Here is a 9,531-nt window from a genome sequence, read left to right as displayed (position 1 = left end):
AATTAAAAGAGTCAAAAAATCATACTTTGATCTCAAATAACATTTTTTTCAAGATTCATCCATCCATATACGTGCATAAATCTCGAAAAGGGGGCATTTGTTGAATGAGAAATTTTGGATCAATCACAAGTCACCATGTCGTTTGCTAAATTAACGACGAATTTCTAAATCATTGACTTTGGGACCAATTAGAAGTTGACACATGTTCCGAATTGAATTGAATACAAGTTTCGATGACGTCATGCGGATGAATCAGATGAGATTAAATTGGTCCAATTTAATATTACTATTTGGGCTTAAAGTCCAAACTACAAAAAAAAAACTTGAATTGGACCCAAATTCCAGATCAGGCCCAAAACCAACTAATTAGGCCCAAGGGTCAGGCCCATGGACCAACCAAGCCCACGAAGCCCACCTGAGAACTCTATAAATAAAGAAGTTCTCTTCATTTGTAAGGGCAGCATTTTCTACACTCAGAAGACCCAGAGAGAATTCACTAACAAGCAGAGGATTCCCAAGACTCCTGAAGCTGCACTCCTATAAGGCAGAAGACCTTTGAAAATACAAATACTCTTCCAAGACTTCTACTTCGACTCCTGAAGTTGTACTTCTATAAAACAGAAGACCTTTGAAGACACAAATACTCTTCCAAGACTTCTACTTCAAGCTTCCAAGACTCCTGAAGCTACACTCCTATAAGGCAAAAGACCTTTGAAGACACAAATACTCTTCCAAGACTTCTACTTCAAGCTTCCAAGACTCCTGAAGCTGCACTCCTATAAGGCAGAAGATCTTTGAAGACACAAATACTCTTCCAAGACTTCTACTTCATGCTTCCAAGACTCCTGATGCTGCACTCCTATAAGACAGAAGACCTTTGAAGACACAAATACTCTTCCAAGACTTCTACTTCAAGCTTCCAATACTCGTGAAGCTGCACTTCTATAAGGCAGAAGACCTTTGAAGATACAAATACTCCTCCAAGACTTCTACTTCAAGCTTCCAAGACTCCTGAAGCTGCACTCCTATAAGGCAGAAGACCTTTGAAGATACAAATACTCTTCCAAGACTTCTACGTCAAGCTTCCAAGACTCCTGATGTTGCACTCCTATAAGACAAAAGACCTTTAGGGACACAAATACTCTTCCAAGACTTCTAGTTTAAGCTTCCAAGACTCCTGAAGCTACACTCTTATAAGGCAGAAGACCTTTGAAGACACAAATACTATTCCAAGACTTCTACTTCAAGAATGTTCGGTGCTTTCCTTCTCCAAGTCAAGCATATTCACCCAACTAAGAGAGAATCAGAGGATCAAATATTAGAGATCGAACCACGTCGCATCAAATCAACTCCAATATCAACACCAACTCAAGTTCAACTCCACAAAACACGTTTCTCCGGAAACCTCGTATGAACAGTCACTACTTCATATGACAAGGTACCACTTTCATTTAAGGTGCTTCCTACATTTCCCTGGGGATTGCAATCTTTCTTGTTTAGATTCCAATAATCCTTTTTTAGATGTCCCTTCTTTCTACAATTAGTGTTCTTCTTACTTTTTGATTTTGACCTTCCTTGATTTTTGTTCCCACTTGAGCCACGTCCGGTTGATCTGCCTCTTGTCACCATCAGTGCTTTTGCTTGTTGTGAACTTACCAACTTATCTTCTTTGTTCTAGAGCCGATTTTCCTCTTCCAGGACAGTAGCTACAATATCATCAAAACTTAGATAATTTGTGAGAACATTATTTATCAAATTGATGACAAGTTGCTCATACGAATCAAGAAGGCTTTGAAGTAGAAGTTCAACACGTTCATTTGGCTCTATTTTATAACCCAACGATATGAATTGAGAAAATAGATTATTCATCGTGCCCATGTGCCCTATCATTGACGTGGACTCCGACATCTAAAGAGTATACAGCTTCCTCTTAAGGAAAATCTTGTTGTAAAATGATTTGACCTCGTATAATTTGGTGAGATGATCCCAAATCTCCTTTGCGGTTTTCTTCTCCTCAATACTTGACAATACATTATTTGTCCATGCTAGATGATTGTTTGCAATAGTATTTTCATCCATCTCATTCCACTTGTTATCATCTATAATCTCTGTCGACCTCTCATCGATTGCTGCGAGGCAATTATCTTTTCTCAAGAAAGCCTTCATCTTCAACTTCCACAACGAGAAATTAGTTCCATTGAACTTCTCAATCTCGAACTTTGCTACCATTACCTCTATCATGAACTATAAAAAATCCTCGATCGTGACTTTTAATTCAGGGGCAAAATATCTAACTTATTTTCTGATGTGGAGGGTCCACTTATTAGTAACAACCACAGAGCATACAATAAGTAAATATTCACACTATATGATAAGTAAATAATTTCTCTATTCGATCATGTCACTATTTGAGGGGGGCACATATCCCCTAGCCCCTTCATAAATTCGTATTTGATAGACATTGCTAACCACTAGAACAAGTAATAGAACAATCAATTGACAAAAGTGAATTTTTAATTGTTTCAAAATCATTCTCTAACATGTCCTATTATTTAGAGAACTCGGTTCTTTGTTCTTATCGATCTTTTTCTTGACTTGTGGAAGAGCAGGCTAATTTCTCTACTTTATTTTAGATATAGTAGAAAGGGAAAGTGAAATGATGAATATGCAGGTGACAAGAAGTTTCATTGTCATGGTAAGTTTTCATGATTTTCATCCCTCTGTTGCCCTCAATGATTAATCTTGAATCTGTTTTGTAGAGAAAGAAAAATGAAGTATTTTGTCTTCTGCATAAAAGAAAAACCAGCTAATAGCAGCAAACTACAAAAGTTCTTTCTGTCCCAAAAAAAAAGAAAAGAAAGAAAGAAAGAAAAAACTACCAAAGTTATTTGTATTGTTCTTTGTAGACAAGTGGAGAAGAAATCATTTTTTCGGATGTGAAGATGTCAACTTCAAATGATGAAAAGTTTGCTTCACATAATGCCATGCAACTCTGGAAATGTAAAAACTCCCCAAGATCTTTTTTTGTTTCATTTTTATTAAGGATACAACCGGGTTTGGTCAAAGATTTTATAGATACCCAAAAATTAAATATGTTTGGGAATGATATACTTGAAATAAACAAAAGTTCTTTCTTAGGAGACTTTTGGCATGTTTGGGAGCAATACCGAAATCAGTTTTGTCACGATTAAAATCACTTTTTTGAGGGGAAAATCTATAATTATTTAAAACTATTTTCACTAATTGGTTGAGAGACGATTTTTGGTGGAAAAATACTTAGGTATATCTCGAATTGTATCCATCTTTGTGCATTCCATCAATATGACCAATTAGAACATACCATGTGATGAATTTTTCTTTCTAAAAAAATAATATTTTTTTTTCATTTGTGATTGAAGAAGATGCATAAAGATGAGTCATGGGTGTAGTCTAAGCTACAGCCAAGTATTACTCTTCTTGGTGGATGATTGATTGAGAAGCACCCAAAATATTTCTTCATTTCAAAATACTAAATTCGACCTTAATATTTAAGAATAGTGTTTTATTTAGTAATTTGATGACTTTAAAATACCAAATATAATAATTCAAATTCACTTTTAATGAGTTAGAACTAAAAATTAATATGATTATATGAAAATCAATTTTACTAAATCAATTACACCTAAATCTATTTTTCTAAAATCATTACTTCAATCATCATGTTCAAACATATATCGGGAGTGATTTAAAATCGTCAAAATTATTTTTATCTTTTTAAAAATTACTCTAAAACACGTTTTTAATCACTCAAAATTAATTTAATATTAAATTTTATACTTCTAAATGTAATTTTCTTACCATAAAAATTAATTTTGAAGGATTAAGAACATGTTTCGTGGTGATATTAAAAATGAAAAAAATTATCTTAACCATTTTAGAATCACTTCCAAACATGTTTTAATTTTGAAATAGTTGAAGTGATTATTCCCATATTAAAAATTCCTTGAAAATGTGTTTTTAATCATTAAAAAACAATTATGGTTAGTATTAAGAATGCATTTAGTCAAACACTTCTTTTTTTTTCATGCCTGTTGCAAACTCTTTAACTAAAGTTGCTAGGGATTTGTTATTTGTTGGTGTTTGGATGGAAAACTTCCCAACCCGTTTCTGTAATCTAGCTAAATGGATGTATCCTCTCAATATTGCCCTTAAAAAAATTGTAAAATCAAACATTAAATTCATTTTCGATGATCATACTCATTCTAACCTTGGGTACGACCTCTAACTTGGATCTTCTTGTTGTCTTGACTCTCTATTGCTTCGTTCGTTGATTATACTCTTTTGTCCAAAATCTCTTATAAGAATAGTGATTTCAACTGTTTCAAAATTACTCTCAAATATAATCTTGAACTTCATTAAATAACCGAAATGGAAGATTGAATCTTATTATTTAACCTCAATTAATAATATCAATAGAATCTAAAGCGAAAACAATTAAGGACAATAAAAATATGCTATAATATCTAACCATCCTTATAACAAAAATAAGAGTATCATGTGAAATATCTAAGTAATTGAATCCGAAGAGTATGGTCTTAAAATACAAACATACATATATGAGATTGACAAAAAAAAAAAAAAAAAAAACATCGAAAAGAAACGAAAATTCGTTGTAATGAACAGATTACTTTAAATTCCTACCATATCCTAAATTAATTTTTAAAAAAAAAAAATGTAGGGGAATTTTTTACACACCACAGTTGACAATAGAGTTTTTATAAAGAAAGATTTGGCACAATATATATGTATAGATAGATATAAAAGAGGAATATGCTACATAAAATATATGAATGGAAGAGATTACACAGATTACACATAGTTGTCAAGCCAAAGAAGGATTGGTTCCCATCCCAAAGCCTAAAGATTCTTAAGTTTTTGGAATTTAGTATATTTCAAAGTTCCCTTATTCAAATTGCATTTTATTTTTAAATGTTTAGCATTATGTCAAACAAACATGTGAAGGAATCAATAGGCCATGCTTAAATTTATCAACTACATGATAAACATTAGCTTTTATCCATCTAATTTCATATTTTAGTTTTTATGTATTCATACTAATATAAATTTAGTTTTAGTGTCGATTAAAAATCGACATTATATAGTATAAAGATAGACAATGGACAAAAATCGATATCGAATCTTTCCATATCAACTTTCAATTATAATAAAAGTGAGTGGTAAAAGAATATAGGGACTATTGATGTGAAATTCTCACAAAAATCAATTTTTTTGGTTAAAAGTACATGATTGGTGCCAAATTTTATGTTTGTGTTGATAAGTTTCTAATGAGAAGAAGTAGATCATAAGTTTTTTAACTTTCAATTTTGTGTTTAATAATAATAGTTTTCTAAGCTTTAAAAATATCAAACAGATCTCTAAGCATTTTTCAGAAGTAATTAATAAAACCGTTTGATAACTATTATTTTGTTTCTAGTTTTTTTTTAAAAAAAATTGATTTATATTTGTTTTTTCTCAATTTCTTTACTATTTTGTTCACCTTTATTATAGTTAGATTCTAAATCAAAAAACAAGGTTATTAACAATTACTTCTTTTAATTTCTAAAGGATGAATTGATTTTTGAAAATGTAGATCCATAGTAGATGGCGTACAAAATGAAGGAACTCTTTGGTGAAAGTTGTGTATATAAGTTTAATATTCACACACCAATAACAAAAAAAAAAAAAAAAAACCAAATATGGTTATCAAAGTAAAACTAAATTTTTCAATTTTGTATTCAATAGATTCCTGCTTTTTTTTTTAATGTCAAATAGATTAAAAATCTATTAAATATAAAACTTAAAGTTTAAAAAATTATCAATTATAAAATCGAAAGCTTAGGAACTTATTATATATTTTTAAAACTTCAGAAACGTCCTAATAGACACAAACTTTTTGATGTTAAGAAACCTATTTAACACAACCTAAAAGGTGAATGAATAAATTTGTAAATTTAAGACTCCGTTTAATAATCATTTAGTTTTTTATTTTTATTTTTGAAAATTAAGCCTATGAATACTACCTTTACCTCCAAATTTCTTTCTTTGTTGTCTACTTTTCCCCCAATTATTTAAAAAAAAACCAAGCTAAAAATTGAGAACTAAAAAAAAATCGCTTTTAAAAAGTTGTTTTAGTTTTTGAAATTTGGTTAAGAATTCAATCATTATACTTAAGAAAGATACAAATCATTGTAAAAAATGTGGATGAAATAGGCTTAATTTTTAAAAATAGAAACAAAAAATCAAATAATTAACAAACGAGATCTAAACTTTTTGTTTTCTTTTCTTTTGTTTTCTTTTGTTTTCTTTTTTTTTTTTTTTTTTTTTTGTTCCATCAATCAATAATGTGTGTATATATACAAGCTGTTTGTTTTTGGGGTCACTATTGAGTCATGAGAGTGTGTTAATTGCTGGCTGGCTGAAAGAGCCAACTGTTTCTTAGCATCCCAACAATACATGGAGTTTATGACCCACCTCTATTTATGACCTTCACATGTTACCTAATCTCCCTCCCCCAAGTTTCTCCCCTTTTTATTTATTTATCTTTTTTTTCCTCCAACCACACCATTTTAATTTTCTCACCCTTTCACTATATATCCCCCATAGTTATTCAATGGACCACTCACATTCATCTTAGCTTCTTCTAGTTTAGATTATAGCAAATTTACATTATTACCCCCACACAATCATTATATCAAAATTTTGTATCATAGCATCATTCAACTGACGTATAATATCTATTAGAGATCAAAAGGCGTGTGGTTCGAATCCTCTGATCTCTTATTGTACTATAAAAATATTCTATTAATGTGTGCTTGTTATTATTAGATCAAATATGTATACGTCTATATGTATATTTTGTACATATTTCTCACTCTAGCTTAAATAGTTGAGGAATAGATAACTTAACTATTGAACTATGTTTCAGTTATATACTTTCTTTCTTATTATAAATGTGTTTCAAAGTTGAATTGGATGCAAGCAAATCCTTATTCAAAAAGATTGAATTTAAGGTAACCTATATATTTTTATACATATCTCTAATATTAATGGACAATGAAGATAAATGAACCAAACTCTCTAAAAAGTTCCAAAAATTTTGTGTATTTTTTGAGCAAAAATTGAAGCTTGGCTCCAAGGGGGAAAATTAAAGTTCTCAACAATAAGAAAACATCATATTGGATATAGTTATACACAGAGAAAAACAAAGCAAAACAAGTTGATTCCACCTTATTTTTTTCAAACTTCCCAAAACACAATTAAAAAAAATTACAAAATAGTAAAATAGTTTGTGGATTAGAACAACCTTTCACAAACCTGTAATATCATACGAAATCAATGCTGGAGACTCGTCGAGACGACCCGCCAACGTCAGAAAACTCGAGTTTTAGAGGCAAAGATTCGATAACAACGACGTGTGAGGTGTCGTTGAGGGGAATGAAGCCTGGTCCGAAATCATTCCAAAGTATTGAATTTGATTTTGGAGAGGTTAAAAAATTGAAAATAGATGAAAGATCTCGCACCAGACAACATTCCCCTCAACTATTCATGAAGAGATCAGAGAGAGAATTAGTAGAGAAAAAGAAAGAAAAGAAATTATAAAGGAAGAAAGAAGGGTTTGATTGAGATTTGATTTGGCCATGCATTATTTTTTTTGATGGGGTCCTTTTATACGTAACAAGGAAAGGCTTTTGTTGGGGTCTTGTGACATGGACTCCATTTTAATTCTACACTCATCTAATCTTTATATGCTCATTTTCAGTTCATTTCACACCAAAATTCCCTTCTTAATTTGTTCTACCAAATTCTCATGCTCTTTTTATGAAGAATATTTCATGTTAATTCAAATAAATGTAAGACGAAACACAACGTTTGGCTCTCATGGATCGAATTTGTATAATACAAATCCGTAACCGTTATGAATGATTATGGATCAAAGGACATAATCAACATCAAATAAGAACATAATAGACAAGTCTCAAGAAAATAACAACAAGATTTAGGTCAACGTCGAGATCAAGCCTAACAAAATGTCCAATTGGACATGCGCAGTTAACTAAAGGGTTATCTTGATTTAGCTCCGAAATTCTATTACCCTAGGTCCTCTACTCTTATAAATATATCATTATGGTTCTAAGGAATTAAGTCAGTTCTCACTCGCAAATTCTAATTAAGCTTCTAGATTTCTATGACTTGAGCATCGAAAAGTATGAATGTGGTAAGTACCATATCAGTGTATATCACATTTTTTTGCTTCTACTAAATTTAGCTTTTGTCACATGAAAATCAGATTCTTTCGATGTTAGGCACGTAGTTTATTTAGTTTGTTAGTCTAACATACTGTATTAATATAAGTTCTTTTATAAAGGGTTAGATATTCTTTTGCAAATTACCATTATAAAAGAAACAATTCCTGCAAAGATCATTTTGTTGCATAGCTCAGGTAGTGGCTACACATCATTAGACGTTATATATAGGGTAGATTCCCATTTGGACAAAAATGTTTAGAAGTTGTAATTATTCGCATTTGCATCTTCTCAGTATAAATTCTATTTAATTTGTCAAATCAAACATAACTCAATTAATATATGAGCATGTTAATAATCACGAGATGTGATTTAAATCTTCTTACCCTCGATTGTATAAAAAAAAATTTAAAATCCACATGCTCTATTTATTTATTTAAAATTGAGTCTACTCAAATTTATGTATCGTTAAAAAAATGGTTTAAATACTACTTTAGTCCCTATACTTTGGATTTTAGTTCATTTTGACCTCTGTACTTTGAAGTTTCACTTTAATCCCTATACTTTTAACGATTTTGACTCATTTTCATCTTTATACTATCAAAATGTTCATTTTGCTCTTTGTACTTTAAAAAAGTGACCATCTCAGTCCTTATATTTTCATTTTTATTTCATTTTTTAAATATTAGTCACTTTTTGAAAATTTAAGGATTAAAATGAACCGAAGTTGAAAGTACAATGATCAAAATGAACGATTTGAAAGTACATGGACCAGAATAACCAAAATTGAAAATATAAGGACCGAAATGAATGTTTTTAAAGTATATGAAATAAAATGAACCAAAATCTAAAGTACTGGGACCAAAGTAGTATTTTAAAAAATATTAAAAGGGTTTTGATTCTCATAATTATTGTATTGAATACCCATTTAATTAAGTCAAATATGACAATGGCACATGCATTAGAGGTTTAAATTAATTATGTATTGAATAATAGGATATATTCCGAATGCCACATATATTGTGTTTGACACTTCTCTTTTAACTTTTTATTAAAATGAGCATTAAGCATTATATAACAATTATTTCACTAAGCTTCCACTTGACACATTATATTAAAAAAATTATATTACCATTTAATTCTTTTAATAATAATAAATATATACATGTGAAAATGTTGACATAAAATTTGTATTAATGGCAAAAATTTAATCTCCTAAGAAAAATAATGGATATGCATCAAACATGCA

At 30.2% G+C, this 9,531-nt stretch overlaps 1 long non-coding RNA gene across 1 annotated transcript; it reads right to left on the bottom strand.

Annotated features, from left to right (window-relative positions):
* Positions 1 to 1,793: 1,793 nt before the first annotated feature.
* On the bottom strand, positions 1,794 to 7,813 carry LOC150035868 (uncharacterized). Its single transcript, XR_016529538.1, has 2 exons — positions 7,354 to 7,813; positions 1,794 to 4,355 (listed from the first exon to the last, which is right to left on the bottom strand). It is a non-coding gene; the product is annotated as an uncharacterized LOC150035868 (long non-coding RNA).
* Positions 7,814 to 9,531: the final 1,718 nt, after the last annotated feature.

The sequence above is a fragment of the Benincasa hispida genome, chromosome 5, assembly GCF_027475165.1.
Source record: "Benincasa hispida cultivar pf3 chromosome 5, pf3_genome.v1.1, whole genome shotgun sequence".
Classification (NCBI taxonomy): domain Eukaryota; kingdom Viridiplantae; phylum Streptophyta; class Magnoliopsida; order Cucurbitales; family Cucurbitaceae; genus Benincasa; species Benincasa hispida.
This window is presented reverse-complemented; position numbering and strand designations above follow the sequence as displayed.